This window comes from Spermophilus citellus (genome assembly GCF_964194105.1).
Source record: "Spermophilus citellus genome assembly, chromosome: 13".
NCBI lineage: Eukaryota > Metazoa > Chordata > Mammalia > Rodentia > Sciuridae > Spermophilus > Spermophilus citellus.
In genome coordinates this window covers 3,303,295-3,322,261 of record NC_138193.1, presented here as the reverse complement: position 1 = coordinate 3,322,261, position 18,967 = coordinate 3,303,295, and the positions used below count along the sequence as shown (strand labels likewise).

The 18,967-nt window shown below is 50.9% G+C and overlaps 1 protein-coding gene across 1 annotated transcript in view; it reads right to left on the bottom strand.

The window, feature by feature from the left end:
* The window catches only part of SH3RF3 (SH3 domain containing ring finger 3), a 339,914-nt gene that overhangs the window by 169,248 nt on the left and 151,699 nt on the right, over positions 1-18,967 (bottom strand). The window lies entirely within an intron of this gene.

Sequence of the window (18,967 nt, the reverse complement as noted above, 5' to 3'; positions counted from 1 at the left end):
AAGAAACTGTCTGGTGAAGATTATTCACTGTTAGAAAGACTCATCAAAGCTTTCATTAAGGAGCAAGTTTGCTTTATGCATGTAAAGAAGGGCTAATTTACAAATTTATACACAACCTTAAAGACCATGGAAATGACAGACACATGCAAATTAAGATGGAGACATTATTTACGAAGTGGCAGGAATAATAAAAATGTAATTCATTAATGGTTTTATTCAGAAAATGCATTCTTGCAGGGAGGTGAAGTTTGGGGAGGATTCACTTCTCCAGTGGGATCCTGGTCCCCACCTGTACCCCAGCACCCTGGCTGCAACACAGCATGCTATTCTCACTCCTACAAGGTCCATGGGACTCACCCCTTCAAAATGCCATTCTCTGGAATCCTGAACCTTTGGGATAATTGAGGATTTATGAGTTTAAAATTTCAAGAAAAAAAATCCTTCTAAAATGTATTTCAAGCCCCTGCATTCTTAAATACACATGACCCTGTGTCACTCCTAACCGCATGGCTCCCAACTCAGGGGCACCTACCCATGCTACACAGCACGGTGGCACCTCAACTCCGCCCACATTTAGGAAACTACTCAGGCCTGCTGCTTTCTGCTCCTGTGGTGTCCCCCAAATCCACACTATCCCAGTGCTCAAGAGCCCTCTCTTCATGCACTCTTTCTCCCCTTTTCTGTCCAGTGTCCAGGGTCTTGGTACTCCTTCAGGCCCCTTTCCTCCTTGGCTCCAAAGCCTCTGTCACGCCCTATGACACTAAGTCCTAATGCCTCATTTTATGGACCAAGGCCCACAGCACCTGTCCAAATCTCCCTCCACCGTTGCTCTCCAACCCCCAGTGCCCCAGCCCAACCCAGCTCACCCACTCTCCCTGCAAGTGCACCCACAATGCCAAGCCCCTGTTCTGCTCATGCTGCCACAACTGTGTGAAGCCACAAACCCCCATCTCTACAAATACACTTGAAGCATCTTCAGATCTTCAGGCAAATGCCACCACCCAGAGAAGGCCTTATGTTCTGTGAACCTAGAGAATCCGTCTCTCTCTCTGTCTCTGTGCAGTTCCCAGGAGATCTTCTCGCCTCTTCTGCATGCTCAGCTTGATGGGAAGTGAGCCTACTGCTGGCCAGAGCCCAGATCTTCCTCACAGCTGTGAGGCTGTGGGTAAGAATGAAACCTCTCTGGCCCTTAGTGATACTGTGTCACATCGCCACTGCAGTGACTACCTGATAGGATGCCCAGAAGACCTGAATGCATACCTGAATACATAGCCAGGTGGGCTGAGTCTGCCACATGTGAATGCACACACATGAGCCGTGTGGGCTGGGCTCGTATCAGTGCCTCTTATGACCCAAAGTTCTCATCCCTGGTTGTGCATGGTGATCAGCTATATTCACAACAAATGCAGCAAGAAACACAGATGCCAAGTCCCTGCCCCTGAGTTCTATGTTCAGGAGGTTTGGGGTAGGACCTGTGCATCATCAAGGAAAGGATGGATCCAGACGGCATGTCAGGATGGAGGGCATCGATACAAACAGGTTCCCTAACCCACTTCCAGGACACGCTGGCTCTTCCAAGCCCAACCCACCTACACTGATGAAGCCAACATTCACAGGAAAAATGTCACCAGCTATGCAGACCTGGAGCACTGCCTGCCTCTGCAGCTGTGTGGCTTATATGTGGCTCCCTGTCTTCTGCCTCTTCCTAAGGCTGCAAGTTTGCCCACCTGTAACAGATGGGCCCTCTTCTCCTACTTCACTGTGGATAAAAGTACCATCCAAGAGTAGCTCTAGAAAAATGGTGCAGTGGCTCTTCCATGAGATACACCTAATGTGACCCTGTGACCCAGCAATTCCACTCCTAAGTTTTGCACCCACAGAACTGAAAACAGGCAGGCAAACAAATCCTCAGACATAAATGTTCAGTGCGGTTCATTCACCAGAGTCCAAAGGTGGAAACAGCCCAAATGCCCATCAACAGATGCTTGGTAAACAAACGTGGCATGTCCATACAGTGGAATATTCTTCAGCTATAAACGGAATGAAATTCTGATTTATGCCATAACACTGACGAGCCTTGAAAAGACTAAGTGAAAGAAGCTAGACATAAAAGGCCCCATATTCTATGATTCCATTCATAAAAAATGCCCATGATCATCAAAGCCACAGACAGAAAGGTGTCAGGGGCAGGAGAGAAGGACGAACAGGAATGACTGCTCAGTGAGGACAGAGTTTCCTTTTGGGGAGAAGAAAATGTTCTAGAACTAGATAATGTTGATGGTTGCTCCATGGGGTGAAGGGTTAATCACCACTGAATTGTGTACTGAAAATTGGCTTAACAGGTGAATTCTATTTTCCATATATTTTTAAATTAAAATAAAGGAACTCAGGAGTTAAATTTAATAGAATTATAAGGAAGAAGAATATAGGGACCTGGTCCACCAGAAAGAAGGGCAGGATTTCAAGCCCAAGCTCTGGCTTACTTTGTGCCTCAGGCCTTTGTGTTTTGGTTACTAAATGGTGTGAGATTCTTATTCAACTTGGTAAGCTCTTGAGGTCTGAAATAAACAGAATAGGCTATTCTGGATAGGGATGCAGTTTTGCACTGACAACTCTATAAGGAAATGTCAAAACGCACACACCACAGTTCCCCATCTACCACTAAGGGCTGGACTGGCCAGCGGGCTGCCCAGGTGGGTTCAGAATGTCCAGCAGCAGCCAACCTCATCCAGCCAGAAATTACCACCACACAGTGGCAATTCATAGAAAATACCAGCTCTAGGTTTATGTGACTCTTTCCCATCCATGCAAGGTCATGCCGTGGGTAGAGGAAAATGAGAAAACAGTTTCAAAGATATAATTAAAAATAGGAATAATAAGTGAAAGGGACAAGACATCATTTTAGTAAATTTCACTGATGGAGCCATATGATCAGCCTTGATGTGACCTGTCACTTGAAATTAGGGCTCTTTTCAGAGTGAAGCCAGACACGGAAAAACAAAGCAACCACTCGGGTACATCAATCAGGGAAGTATTTCTACAGACTTGAACTTTAATCAAGTGCTCAGACATCCTTCGGTTCGGTCATCAGGGACCACTGCTTTTAGAAAGTGACTGAGCCAAAATAAAAATGCACCTCTCCCAAACTTCAGTATAGAGCACAAAGTGTCACGCTTGCCCACAAAATCACCCCCTTCCCAACTTCTAGCAAGTGCTCCTGAAATGGCACTAGAGGACCATTTTCAATGTCACGCACTTCAATGCAGATTTCAGAATCACATCGATTGATCATATAGAAGTTCAATTTGTGAAAAGGTACTTATGTATATTCAATTTCCAAGTACACATCTCTCAGCAGTAGAAACTAACTGTGGACGTTAGTTGAAGAACCGTCCAACGGGCACAGATATTTTTTTATTTCAAGTCTCTCTGAGAGTAAAAATAAAGAACTTCTGTTGACTCTGTAGAGAACTGAGGAATAGATATTAGAAGTCTCTCATTTACAGACTAAACTGTAGCACCATAATCGCACGCACCCTAGATTATGTTACCTAAGCCATAGGCACCAAACACCAAACTGAGCAACGAACTCCCCAATCGCTCGATCACAGTGAGCCAAGCATCGGGTGGCATGGCACTTAGTCACCACACACACTGACCGCAGCCATCTGTGTGCATAGAGTGGACAGTCTATCAAACAGCTCTGTGATGTTTAAATTTCTTCCTGGATATCTTCCAATGCAGTCACCAAACGACAAGAAATGTGATCCTGCCATTCCAGGTTGGATGTGTCTTAAATAATGGGCTAGGCTCTAGGGGCTTTTAAGTTGACCGACTGTTACCTGCTCTGAAGTCTTCCCGCGTACGTCCATTACAGTGAGTCAGTCATAGCACTCGGCTTCCTTCTTGAAGAACAAATACCATGGGCCACTGTACAAAGTCAGAGAAACAGCAGCCGCAGGGACAGATCAAAGCTGCATGGACAGAGGAGGCCGCCCTCTTTCTCAGCCTGCTTGCAAGAGCAGCAGCAGCAGCGGGCTAGAGGAAGCACCCCTAGGAAGCTTCCAGGAGGACTCTATTCCCAGACAACACTGCCAGGTGCTGCAGGAGCACAGGTTTGAGGACAGGCACATGCAGCAGTCAGAACATCTGCACCACTGACACTTCCAGGGCAGGCACTTTGCTGACTCTGAATCTCTCTGAAAGCTGGTCTGCTCCAGTCATTGCGGAGGGTGGTCCCCCTCTGTGAGCAAGGGTATGGTATCTGCTTCTTGCTGGTGTTGGGCAGAACACCCATAGCATAAGGTGGGGCAAGAGCAACTCTCCTAACACATCTCACTGAGAAGAAATGAAGTCTTCAGAAGGAGGTAAACCAACCCCAAAGTCACGCTGAACGTAGCAATGGCTGGCTCTATTATGCCCAGTGAATGTTGTCTAAATGAACAAGGGATAGACAGCTGGAGGAAGAATACCAAGAGCTGTGCTCAGAGGAGCACCAGATTCACAAGAGGGCTCTGAGTAGCTTTCTTTCTTTTCTGTAGCCTAACATGTCACAATGAGGGCTCCTGAGCAGCCCCAGCCTCTGAGAACACCTCCAGCAAGTTTCATGGCTTCTCAAGGGGCAGCGAAGAGCCCTGCCTACAATCTGCACCCTCTCCAGTTGCATCTCCCCCGCAGAATTGGGAATCCACTGGAATTGAGCAGACCCTGTATACAGATGGGGCCCACTGTTGCAGGGCCCAATTAAGCAGATGCCCTCATTTAGACATTCAGCTCAGATCAACTTCAAAACAGAAATAGCCAAGGAGGGCCATACCAGGTACCTTTGGACACTCTGAGGCAACTTAGGGCATCAGCCTTTTATTCTTGCTGTTGCCAGCCTCATTCTGGCCTCCAGTGGCTCACAGGCCACCTGCAAAAGCTTCCTCACTGCTTTCCTTGTCTTGTCGCTAGTACTGGGCACAGAAATGACATCTAGACGTGATACACCAGGGGTCTCCACCCTAACTACATAATCTCAACCTCCGATGCAACACATCTGCTTGCATAAGATCCCCACAACACAGTTGCAAGAACATAATTCAGGGGGAGCTGGCATCTGGTGTGTGTCCCTCTGCCACCCTCAACTTAAGCCACGCCAAAAGCCCCTAAGAGGATGCCAGCACACTCGGCCACAGGGGTAGGAAATGCAGGCAGAGCAGGCCGGGCTCCAGCCCCAGGCTGCTGCCAAGGCACATTGGGCTCTGCAGATCTTTTCTGTGCCAGGTCTGGGGAAGGGCCACAGACAAGGAGTGGGTGTGTGTGTGTGTGGCCTGGCTGCCCTGCTGAACTGGAGTGACCACATGTCCTGTTGTGCCTGGACAGTCACCATCTGGAGCTCTTGGATGGGGTGCACGTGCACTCTCCATATCCTAGACTCCTAACTAGCACCAGCCTGTGTCCCACAGGGTCCCCAGAAGTGGGGAGAACATCAGGAGCCCCTAAGGCTGGAGTTGGACTGTGAGGTCAAGACCCCTTCCCGGCCCCCAGGCAACCTTGACACTGTTCTGGAAAAATCACTTTATTCCTAGGCAGTCCTAAGAGTGCCAAGAAGCTGACCAAGGCTCTTTAAGCCCCAAAGGACCCTTGTCTGGCAGCCATCAGAAATGAGAAAATAGACGGAAAACTATTTCCTTTAAAAAAGGAACGGATGAATGGATGTGTAAATGGGAAAAGATTTCGAACCTGAACATTTTATAGAAATAAAACTTTTTATTTTTTTCTGACCAAAACACAATGAGGTCTTTTCAGAAATTCATGTCCAACTGATAGAACACGGAAGGGAAGGGCTGAAAACCTCTTAATACAAGTCTGTTCAGCAGCCCCTGTGAGTGAGTTCACCTTTTGTTTTCCCCCTTTCTTCTGAATGACAATGACTGCTCATTTTGCTGGTTTTGATCTCAGCAAAGCCAGGTGCTCATTGTTTGGAGTTTGTTTTGGAATGCTTTCTTTTCGATAGTAAGATGGTACAGTGAAGAGACACCTGGGCATAAATGTGTACAATTACTGTGTGTCACTTCCATTTTCTTGGTTTCTACCCACAAGGTTCAGGAAAGGTGCTCAAAGAGGAGGGGAAGGTAGAGTCTGTCTTCTGGTTCCCTCCATCCACAGTCTTCACTCCTGTCCACACCTTCCCCAGCTTCTTGGTCTGGACCATGCTCCCAGCTCCTGGGCACCTCCTTTCCTCCTCTGCACTGCAGCCCAGATCCCACCTCTGTTCCAGGACTTTGTTCTGGGGCCTTGGGGACTGCTCCCTGCAGGGCCTCCTCTAACCACACCCACAGAGCCCTGATTGCCCTAGGGCTTGGGAACCTGGTGCAACTGGGCCCAGAGAGCCCTGAATTTCCAAATATAGCTCAGCAGGTATCCTCTTTCTTTGACAATTGCACCCCCCATTTTTTTAATATCTTGAGCTTTTCAGGCAGAAAACCTTGGGATTTGTATGTTTCAATGTGAGATCTCTATTTCTGTGGTCCCTAAATAATGAAAGCCCCTTTGACTTCCAAATGTGCATGGCCTGTGGGGAAGAGGCGGGCAAGCAAGGCAGCTGCCCTGTTAGAGGCAGTCAGCTGAGGAGGCGCCTCCTCTTCTCAGGAGACTTTGGAAGGAGCCTCTGACAAAATGCTCCCCCTTTGTGGACAAGGGGTACAGGTTGTAGTTGGATAGCAAAAAAATCACTTCCAGTGGTCTATGGCACAGTCGGCTAACTATGATTGATAGCAACTAATTGAATGTTTCAAAGTGGCTGGTTTGAAAAAGAGGATTTCATGTTCTCCACACAAATTCTATGTATGTCTGAGGTGATAAATTTAGCAATTACCTTGATCTGATCACTACACACTATATTCATGCATTGAGATGTCATACTATATCCTATAAATGTGCACAATTACCATGTGTAACTTAAAAATAAAAATATATTTTAAAAATGGTCTCACTTTGATATGAATCACTGAGCTTCTGAGGAACTCAACAGGCTACAAGTAGCCAAAGATCAGATACAGAAAAACCTTATAACCCTGGCAGTCAATCCAGAAGATCAGAGTACCCCTAATGTATCCTTAGCTCCTTCCTAAGAGATGAACATTATCAGAATAGTCAAAAGCATCTTAGAAGGCAATTTCACTGAGTGGACCCAGATAACATTAGATGGATCACGCTGAGCCCAAAGCCTGGGACAGACACACGGAACCGGATAGCTTGACAAACCAGGTAATGAGATGCTGACTGGGCAGCTGTGATGGAAACCAGCCTGTAGGTTCTTCACCCTGATTCTTCTTCTCAATGGTGTCACACTTTGACTCCACATTTCCTCTGGCCACCTAGAGTTTCACAGCTGCTCTGGGGGGGGGGGGGGGATGAGCACCTGTGGTAACCTCTACCTGGCTCAGTTAACCCTCAACTCCCAGATTAGGGTCACAAGCTATTAAGCACTCAAAAAAGGTTACTGAGACTGAGAAGCTGAATGTTTAAATTTAGCCAATTTTACTTCATTTATTCAAGCCTGAATTGCCCTAAGGAATCTGAACTCAAAAGGCCCAGGGCAGTGCTAATGGGGGGTGAGAAGTTAACTGGTGTTCGGAAGCTCAAGCCAGTTCCGCTCACCCCTGGGGTCAACAGAGAGAGGACTCAGGACGCAGGTCCGAGAGGGAAGCTGGAGAACCCATAGCTGACAACATGGGGCAGTCTAACCTCAAAGAAGAAGGTGAGCCTGCCATTGTGACAATCCAGAGGAAGCTGCAGGAAGGGCACTCTGCTAGTGAGAAAAGTCAGACACACAAACAGATCTCACTTCCGTGTGGATTTAAGCCAAAGTCACAGAAGTGGAGAGTAGAATGGTGGTTCCCAGGGGTTGGGGTGGGAGAAATGGGCGGTGCTAGGTCCCAGTCAAGGGGTACCAAGATGAGTTTTGCAAGATAAGTAAGTCTGGGGCTCTATTGAATGGCAATGGGACTCCAGCTGATAATACTGCATTGTATATTTAAAATTGCCAGGAGGGTAGATCTTAACTGTTCTTACTTTTAAAAGATAATAATAATAATAATAATAATAGGAGGAGGGGAAACCTGGGAGGTGAAGAAGGTGTTTATGGCCTAGAAGTACTGATGGTTTCTCTGGTGCATACTTATTACCAAAGGAATAGAGACATATCCTTTAAATATGTACAGATTTGTATATGTCAATCAAACATCATAAGGTGGTTTTAAAAAGAAAAAAAACCCACAGAAACCAAATGTGGGTCAGAGGTCCTTGGGCCTGCCGCTCAGCTCTGCGCCTCCCTGTCCCTCACCAGTCTGAATGACAGCACTATCTGGCCACTCCTGTGACACTGGATGGGTTACTTTCCTTGAAGCTAATCACCAAACTTTACTGGATCCCAGATTGTAGGTCCAGAAATGTTTTCATATTTAAAAAGTTTCATCATGCTTAGCATTCCACAGTAGACACAAACTCTACACAAAGATCATCTTAAATTAATAAAGGCGTCTGAACCAGGACAAAGTCCTGCTCTAAAACGGAGCCCTCCTCTGCCTCCATCTAACTGAACATGTATTCTGTCTTCATGCTGCTGGAGACGGCCCTTTCCTGCACACGGTGTCCCAGGCTCACTCAGAAGCACACGGAGAGAGGCCTTTCATCCAAGGCTTTGAACCACCCTGTCAAAGCCTGGAGAATCTCTCTCCACGTTCCTCGGTTGCAGTGGAGTTAAAAAATTCAGGAGATCACATAATTTGGTTTCCAATTCAGGTTGGAGATCACTCGCATGCTCCCTCCTACTCCAGCTTGCTCCTTTTAACTTATTTCAGCCCCTGAGGGGCAGGTGAAATCGTGTGTCTGAAGAGGGAATCCTAGAGCGCTGTGATGTCTCATCTCATCTCCGGGAATCACTTCCTGCAGGCCAGGCTCTGAGGACACTGCAGACACCCCACACCTTCCTGGGCCAGCCACAGCCACTGGCCAGACTGGCCCATGTATAAAGCACTGGGCAGCAGAGAAATGAACTGCTGTCAACAAGCACACAGCAGATTCCCTGCCTGTTCTCCACGCTCCCAGGGTGCCACAGAGCATCATCGATGCCACAAGGAGCTCCCTAAGAGGATGCCACCTGACGGGAGGCATTTGGATGGACCCTGTTACTCTGGCTCTGGGCTCTGAGGCAGGGCAGGTGGCCCTGTGTGTGCAGCAGTGACTCTGCTTCCTCTTGGTCATCTCCACCCCAGTGTCCACCCTGCTACCCTCCCATCAGCCTCCATCCTAGTGAGGACAGTGGATTGGCCAGGCTGCCAGCCACCCACACGCACTGGAGCAGGTGGGAAAAATGTTGGCTGTTTGGAGCCACTGAGACTTCAATGCCCTGCCCCACACCCCTTCCCTATCCTGATATTTTTATGGATTATAAAAGTCACCAAAAAATGACTGAATTTGGAGACGTCTGACATGAGCAGCCACCTGAAAACATCACATGCTACAAACTGCAAGTTTCCCTGGGCAGGTTCCCTGAGTGCAAAGCCAGCTCTGCAGATCTGCGTTCAAGAGGAGGTCTAAGATAATAAGCCTCTCTACTCCCTTCCTGCTATCAGATCAAACACTAAGCCTCTGGACCGCTTCCTGTGCAGGAAGAGAGGAGAAAAAGCAGGCAGGATTCTGCAGACATTAAAAAACTCCAGAAAAGGCACCCTCGGTGCTGCATCCGTATGGCTTCCTAAGGAGAACAGAGTCAAGCGATCAAAGTACTGAGAACAGCCCAGAGCAGGGAAGAGGTGAGGGAGAGGCTGAGGGAATGACGACATGGAAGGCTTATGGGGACACCTTCCCTGGGAGAACAAGCAGGGATGCAAGAATAGCTTACAAATGCATCTGATAAGCCACTCTCCTAAAAAACCACAGTTCGTGGACTCGATGGAGTTTCTGTGTCCAGCAGCAGCGTGGTCTGGGTTGGCCTGCGGCAGGGAGGGCACTCTGGGTCCTCAGAGGAGAAGGGAAGGTAGGGCCCAGAGAGCATGTTGCTGGAGGCCGCTGGTTTGCCTGCTCAGAATACACCGCATCCTGACAAGCCCTCTGCTTTGCTCTGTGGCACTGAGCTGTCCCCAAGTAGCTTATCCTTGCACACATGTGACCCTAAGGAAGAAAGGGGTGCCCTGGCCTCCAGGAGAGGAGTGCAGACATGTGGGAGAATTGCACAGACTCACACACACACAAGTGCATGCACAGACACACACACAAAGCACCCATAACACACACTACACATACATACAGACCACACACACACGTGTGCACACACATCCACAGACACATAGCCCCATACCACACACACACACACACACACACACACACACACACACACACACAGTAGATACCACACACTATACAGACACACACACACATACTACACGGACACTATCCCCACCACATAAACATACGTACCAACTACCACACAGTCGCATACTCACATTCACACCCACCCACCATGTGCATGGGTGCATGTGTGCAGCATACCTGGCAGGTGTGGCCTCGTGGGAAGGTATGACAGTCCTGGTGTAAGCAGCCTGGCTTCTGCATACAGCCACAAATGACCCAACGTGATCCCCTGACATCAGTCCATGTGGAGAAACCGAGGCGATTCCCTCAGAGCATGTGCTGTCTTGGACACATGTAGGACTACAGGAAGCCAGCTGGCATCCTCAGGGTACCGAAAGAGCAGTCATCACTGACTGGAAGGTGACTGTGCCGAGCACTTCAGGCACAACCTTACTGAATTCTCTGAAGTCGAGAGGCCCTGCCCTTTACAGACGAAGAAGTGGAGACTTCCACAGGGTTAGTAAGGTGCCAGCGCCCAAAAGCCAATAGGCAGGGGGTACAGCCAGCCACATCCCAATGCCTGCACTTAACCACAGCCCAGCTGCACCCAAGGCAGGCACAAGGCCTCAAAAGAAAAAGTGTTTCTCATTTAGCAGGAGCCCTGGAAGGTAAGGACTAAGTGCTCACAGGTGACAACATGCAAGCCTGGGACAGGAGCTGCGGGCAACCCATCAGGGCAGGGCACTCTGGCCTGTAGACTCTGAAGGGTGTGCACAGTTGGAAGCCACAGGGGTGGGGAGGAAGAGGAGGAAGGCAGGTGGAACGTCACTCACTTCTTGCCCCCAGCTCTCCCCGGTGGAAAGGGTGCCTGGCATCTCTGGAGCCTGGATTTGTGTGTCCTCTCTCCCGAGCTAGTGGGACAAATTCAGATTCCATCTCTAAGCTGACACTTCAGAGTCACTGTTCTCCCCATCCCCACCTGGGCAGGGACAGAACAGGCAGGGCCATGGCCAACATGTCCACTGCTCCTATTCTTGCCGCACAGAAGAGCTGCCCACCCCACAGCGTGCCAGCTTCTACTCATGTGCTCGGCAGCCACGAGTTAGGACCTCCGGGTTTCTGAGTTCCAGAAGAAAGGGCAAGATAAATAAATAGAACAAATCCTTTCCTGCTTAAAGCTTCATCATTTGATCCTTTGCTTAGAGATGGCTCTGCACATCCTACTTGTCATTCAGTAGTTCTGAATTTTCATTTCGGGCTTTAATTGAATGTTCAGCCTGGCTGTACATGCTGGGTTCTGTAAGCATTTTAATCAATAAATAAATTAGCCTGCACTGTGGCCACATCCTGCATCTGGTGCTGACAGCAGAACAGAGAGTGGAAAGAAAGGCCTTGCTGGAGGATTCGCTCCCTCTCTCTCTCTTTAAAATCCCCCTGATTATTTAGAATATTCCAGACAGAACCGGCTTTTAGATTCATCAAGTACTGGGCAAAAGAGGTGTTTTGTAATTCAAGGTTTCCCATGAGCTTATGTGAAGGAAATTCAGGCAAGGAAAGGAAAGGTCACACAGGATGATTCTAGGACCTTCCCCTGGGCAAACAGTCTCCTGCCCCCTGGAGACCCAAGGTCAAGGTCCTGGGAAGCACATTATGGTGCTTCAGAAGGCCCCCAGGGCTCAGCAGACTCCCCTTTAAGGGCAAGCACTTGAGTGTGTGTTGGGGACCTTTAGGTGCCAAGCACTGTTGCAGTAGTGACCCAGACAGGGAAACGTCCCTGTCCATGTGGGTCTCACATTTTAGTCAGAAATAGACAACAAAATGTACGAATAACACCCAGAAGGCCAAATGGTGAGAAGGGAATAGCAAGGATCTGGGGGAAGGGAAGGCCCTGGGAGAAGATGGCTTGGAGGCAACCTGCAGGATAGAGGGCAGCAACTGGTGGGGGGCGAGGAGGCATGAGCAAACGTCCTGAGGTGGCACTGGCCCGGTAAGTGGCCGGAAAGGCAGGGGCCAGTGTGGTGGGAGCAGGAAAATGGGGCAGGCACGTTGGGACAGAAGTGACCAGAGAATCCCTGACCAGGGGACACTGGCTCATGATCTGACTTGCCTTTCAACAGGATCACTCTGCCCCCCTGTGAGAGAGACGGAGGTGAAAGGGCAGAAGGAGAGAGTCGAGGCCCAGCTCCGTGATCAAGGAAGAGATGGCGGTGGCTCACAGAGCAGGGGTGGGGGAGCTGTCAGACGGAGGGCAAGCGGAGCGGGGACACTACGGAGAGGCCAATGGGCTAGAGTGTGTCCATAGTCAGGGACCTTGTGATGACCCGGGAGAACAGAGTCCAGGAGCCTGTGGCCTGGAGCCTCTGGCTGGCCTTCCCTGGCTTCCTCCTGGACCTGGCTGGAGGCCTGACCTGAACGGAGGACACTGACCTGGCTGGAGGGCCCCGACCTGGGAGAGGGGGCCTGACCTGGGAGGAGCCTCCTCCGAGGCGGCTGCCTGGACTCTGCCCCCTGGGTGCGGACTCTCTGCTCCTCCGCCCCACTCCAATGGGCTGGCTTTCCACTGTGCCAGCCGAGCCCCATCCAAGAGGGCCAGGAGATCCGCCTTGTGACCTACTGCGTTGGTGTTGATGGCCGCGACAGTGATCCTAGCATCCACGCCAATGGAAAGGGGCAAGTGGGCCACCAGCTCCTCGGGATGCAGGTCTCGGTGGTCACCTCTCCACCTGACCAGAAGCCCTGATCTGAGTCATCCCACCACACACTCAACTCTCGGGGACAGCCACCAGCCCCGCGTGCAGCAGGTGCTCAGTCAGTGCACGTTACACAGATGAACTAGAAAAACAGGTGAATGGTGGTCTCCCAGGGCATCCCCCAGGGGCCAGCTCCCGGCACCGGATCCTACAGGCTATCTGAAGGTGGTGACCAGGGGACCCATCCTGAGCCCCAGGCAGCAGTTCTGCTGGTGTAGAATGGCATCTGGGCCATCGCGCCTGTTCCCACCAGCCCTCGGCAGGTCCTAGACCACAGGCCTCCTCACCCCTCTGCTCACCTCACAGGACACTCCTGCCAGAACCCACCCCACCACCCCAGCCTCCCTGCAGCTGTTCACTGCTGTCCACACCCCAGACCAAAAAGACCATGTCTCCCTGGGGGCTCCCTGGACGAAGGCTGCGGCCCAGCGTCTGCGTCACTGGCCGGCAGACTTCACACCAACTGTGAGGTGCTTGGACTGCAGAGGGAGAGGGCCAAGAAGCAGGCCAGTAACAAAATAGCCAAAATATGGGACGAGATGATATAGAAAAATGAGCAGGTCACTGTGATGGTGAGAGCCTGGTGGGACCGAGGGCAGGGAAAGTCTCCAAGAAGGTATGTTCAAGACTGGAAGTACAGGGAGGAACTGGGAACCGGAAGGCCTGCAGGCAGAATGTGTGCAAAGGCCCTGAGAGAAGGCCAGCCAGAGGCTCTAGGTCAGAGGCTCCTGGACTCTATTCTCACAGGCCAGGCCATCACATGGTCCATGACTATGGACACATTCCCACTACAGTGCCCAGGCCATCCAGCTAGACGGAGGCTACACTGTGATGAGAAGGGAAGAGGAGCACGTGTGGACAGGGCAGGGTGTGGTCCATCTCCCCAGTCAGTGGGAAGCCACTGGAAGTTACACAGAGGCCGTCTCTGATGAAGTCCTCTAAAGGGTCATTCTGCTCAAAGTAGAAACCAGGAGATGGGAAGAGGTCAGGGGCAAGATGCTGACATGGGCAGGGGGAAATAGTGAGGGACGGAACAGCCAACAGAATTCACTGAGTCACTGCAGGTGACTCATGAACACATCCAGGTGGCTGCAGGCTAGCTGTCAGCCATGTGTCCAGGATCAGGTCCCATGGTGGCCCCCCACGTGGGCGCATGCTGTGGAGCTCACCAGTCCTGCACCTTCACTAGAACGGCAAAGCTGTCAGGGTGCAGCCCTGCTTCACCTCTCAGGGTCCTCTCCCTGTCCTACACACCCTTTCCCAGCTCTGCCTTTCATAGTGAATCCAGATGGCTCAGGTTCCAAGGACAACAGAGCCGATCAGTCTGGGTTACGGTATGACGGGTGCCACCAGCTGCGTGACCCTGGGCAATCAACAGAGCTCTCTGATCTGTAGTTTCCTCAAATTACACAGTGGGGTGACATCAGGACATGCTTCACAGAGCCACATAAGGCTCGGGTGACTGAGCACCCACAGTGGCATCTGGAGGGCCAGCCTGTGTGTGAGGAGGCCCTTGTCATCACAGGGCAGCGTGGGGCCAGGGTGCGTGACTTCCCCAAGACATTTTGTATCCTGCACTGACTGAGGGTGGGGCCCTGGGTGAGGCGACGTCTCTGAGTCTCAGTTTTCTCATCTGTGATGTGGGTCAACAGCAGCACCTCTCCACTGGGGTCCAGAGAACTCATCCACAAAATGGCACAGACTGGAGCCCGGAGGTTGTCCGCTTCAGTGGAAAGACGCTGCCTCCACCGCCAAGACCCCCCTGCCTCGTCCTGTCACTCCTTGCCAAGTCTTCTTACGTGCTCAGCTAGCACCTCGGTTGGGCCAGACCTCCTCACCAGGTCAGGACAGTCCCCCTGGTGGGCCATGTGCCGTGGCCCTGAGGGCAGTGCCACCTCCTTCAGCAGGAGCTGCAGCTTTCCCCCGGTGGAGCTCCTGCCGCCACGCTGCACAGTAGATGGGCAAACCCTGGATGACGGGGAAGAACGCCGGAGTCTATCCCACAGAACGCCCACCTCTGAGACCAGCTCCAAAGGTGTGAGCCACACCTCCTCCCAGGGTCTTTGACACACAAATGCCCCCCTTGATACAACAGCAATAAGACTTCTGGCTAGAGTGACGAAAGTCAGGGAAAGCTGTTGAGAGCCACAGCCCCAGGGGCCCCAGCACACTTCCAGCTGCCAGCAAACTTCCAGCTGCCGGCTGATGATTGGCTCACAGCAGCCCCAGCAACTTCTAGCTGCCAACTGATTGGCTCCTGTGGGTGATGCTCATTGGGCTGTTTCCCCGCCCTTTCAGACCATGGAGCTGCTCACTGGGGGACTCTTTTGGCTCCGCCCACACAACCCAGCCAATCGGCCTCAAGAGAAGGAGGAGTGGGGGGGGGGGTTGAGAGGCTCTGGAAGCCGGTGGTGGCGGTTGGGCTCTGAGGGAATTCCTGAAGAGCTGTGTGGTGCGGTGTGTGTTCTAAAAATAAAGTTCGTTTCTGCTTGACAAGTGGCTCCTGAATTGTGCCCAGCCAGACTGCGGCAGAAAGCCACAGAATGAGCCTCAACTTCAAGAGAGCTCCTTCCTGGTAGCCAGAAGGACAAATTCATGGTCACTTTTCAGGCACAGAAAAGATCATGACAAAAGGGACACAAGACAGCCAGCCACTTGGCCACCAGTGGCCCCTGGATGCTGGACTCCCAACCCAAGAACGCTCCCAGCCAACACAGAGAAGTGTGGTGGGCATCAGTCAAAAGTCAGGGCAACTCAGTGAGCAGCCTCAGGCCCTTCCCTGGAGGGATGCCTGGACCCTGGCTCCCCGTTTCCCTGATTCCTGACCTGATACCTAGAGCATCTGCGTCCTCTGGGCGAGGGGAGATTCTGTTCATCTTGGATTTGCACAGTGATTTCAGGATAGGCTGACAGCAACCAGGGGTGCTCAGATTGAAGACTTATCTTCTGGCATAACTCACCCCAACATCGAGAGGGTGCTGCCTAATGACAATTGAATGAATTTTATAAACTGGCCTTAGTTTGAGAAAGGGGATCCTCACGTGGGACCGTCTTCATGCCCTTTATCATCCTGTAGTCCAAGTGCTCAGTGGAGGATGCTCATCTGACATGGAAACCTAGTGAGCCCCACCAGCTACTCAGGAGGGTGGGTGGCCAGGGATGAGGCTGGGCAGAACTCTTCCCTTTGTGGTAGTGGACGCTGTCAGGTCCTGGCAGTAAACTCACTGCCCAGATAGGTCAGGACAAGAAGCAGCATGGTAGCTCTTTTTCCCCAGCTACACACAGATGGACATGTTTGTGTCCTGCAAGTTATGATCCAAACTCAACAGAAAAGAGACTTCGGTTATCTAGGGTGGACCCACTTTTTTTGACCACAGTGTCAGATATGTTTCAAGGAGAATGTTTTAGTCCAGTTTGTGCTGCTGTAACAGAATGCCTGAGACTGGGAAACTTATAAACAAAATATTCATTCCTTACAGTTCCGAAGGCTGGGGAGGCCTAAGGTGAAGGGCCTGTGGCTGGCAAGGGAGTCCTTGCTGCATCAACCCTTGGCAGGAAGTGGAAGTACAAGAGAAGGAGAGAGAGGGAGAGAGAATATGCAGGAGGGGGAAGGGGGTTGGACTCATTCTGTTTTCTGGAACTCACTCCCATGATAACAGCATGAATCCATTCATGAGGAAAGAGCCCTCCTGACCTAATTACCCACTTAAATATCCCTGCTCCCAACAGGGAGCCCTGGGGATTAGGTTTCCAACACAGCAATCTGGGGACACTTTCAAAGCACAGCGGAGGATATTCCTGTCTTCGGTTTGTTCCTCTGTCACGTGACGCCCTGGGGCAGCATGAACAGCAGACCTGAGATCATCCAAGAGGCCTACGGGGTTCTTCCTGGGGTCTGCCTTGGTGGCACCTTCTTCCTACCCTGCTGTGTCGAGGCGACCCTGCTCTGTTGGCCTCCTGGCGAGGAGGGGAGCTCTGTGAGCCGAGGGCTGACAGACTCCATTTAAACGTCAAACAGTAGATAAGTAAACCAGGCAGGTGCGTGCCCCCCGTCAGCGCCCACTTGACAAGACACTGTAACAGGCAAGGAATCTGGATAGAAAATGGGCAGAAGAGAAAAAGAAAAATGTTCAAAATAGAAACTAGGAAATGTAAGTTGAAACCATGGGGTAACACGATTTAAAATAGAGGAAAAAGTAGAATAGGCCGACATGTCCGACAGGTGAGTGGCTATGTAAATCAGAGGAAATATTTGTCATCGAGTTCTTCCACAGCCATTAAACATCCCACTTTGGAGACATTTTAACAGAGTGAAAATATCCTAATTAAATATAGCCTAAAGTGAAAATACCAGGATAGAAAACTGGATGTTTACCATGATCCCTCCTGGGTTTGGAAAACAGATCCATATGTAGATCTCCAAAAACACCAACAAGGGGTTTCTACGGATCACCAAAAGGACGCGTCTTTGTTCTTTTTTTAAATATTGCTTTTAAACATGTATACATCACACATTTTCTGGAGCATGCATAAATGATGTTTTTAATTAGAAGGAAATATTTAAAAGTGCAGATTCTTTTCTGACGGAGGAGGCATCAAACATGGCTCGGCTTTTAGCAGCTCCCCGGTTGGAACTCTTGTCACTTGAAACTAGTGACCTCACCAAGTTCAAGTGCTGGGGATTGAACCCAGGGCCTCATGAGTGGTTGGCGAATGCTCTGCCACTCCGCTGCATATCCCGTCTTGTTCTCCACTTAGAACTGGCAGATAGACCTGGCCTGGGAGCAAGGAGCGACTAGTGGGGCCTCAGGAGTCTGTGCCCCAGAGGAAAGAGAGGCACCTTTGAAATTGCCCCCAATGTCAACGCTGCGAGAATGGTAGGGAGGGCACCGCCAGGAACAGACAGGGCTGCGTGGCACCTCCCAGGCACCCCCTCTGAAGCCCGCTGCCCTAGAGCCACCTGCACGAGAGCCTGGTCCCCACGGTCCTGCCTTGTGACACCCGGCAGGCAGCAGGTGCTCCAAGCCATCACAGAAACTGAATGGCACCATCCCCACTTGCTTGCTGGGCAGATGGGCCTTGTCCAACCCACAGCGACAGAGGCAGCTGCAGGCAGCACACTGAAAAGCAAAACAACCTCCCTCTCCCTGGAGCATCATGCAAAAAAAAAAAAAATGGGATTTCTCCGTCTCTCTTCTCCTGACAGCCTTCTGTCGCTGCCTCCCTGGCAGCTTCTCCACACTATCTTCCCAGAATTTTCCAGGGAGCGATGCGGCCAGTCCACTCCCACCACTGCACACCCACAGAGTGAGTGCCCTGTCAGATTCCCTCTCAGCCCCTCAGTGACCGCCTCTGGCCACCTTCCATGACCAGGGAAGGTGGGGTCATCTGCTGCATCAGGAACATGTGAATGGAGGACGGGTGACCGGGGATAGTCAGCTTGGTGTCCGCTGTGCAGCGCACTGCAGTGCACTCCGGAGAAAACTCTGCCCATATTACACTATAGGAGGACAGGTGATGTTTAAACCTTGGATCCAGCTGCAAAAAGGCATTGCACACAGTTGTTAGAAGCCATCAAGCGCACTGTCTGTTGGGAGCGATTCTGAAGCCCAGTTCTGAGCCCAGGAACGGTGTGTGAGCCACACCAGTGCCTCCTGGGGGCAGGGGCACCAGTGGGGTCAGGGTCTGAATTCCCCTCCCAAAGACTGGGGTGCCACCGAGAGGGAGGATGTTTGGGTTGGAGGCATCCTGGAGGCTTCAAGGAGGAGGGAGGTTTTCGTTCATTAGAAAATGAAAACTTGGGCGAGTTCAAGGACAATTTGGTCAGAGGAAATACAATACCAGACAAGGGATGTGCAGGAGATAGTGAGGCAGAAAGA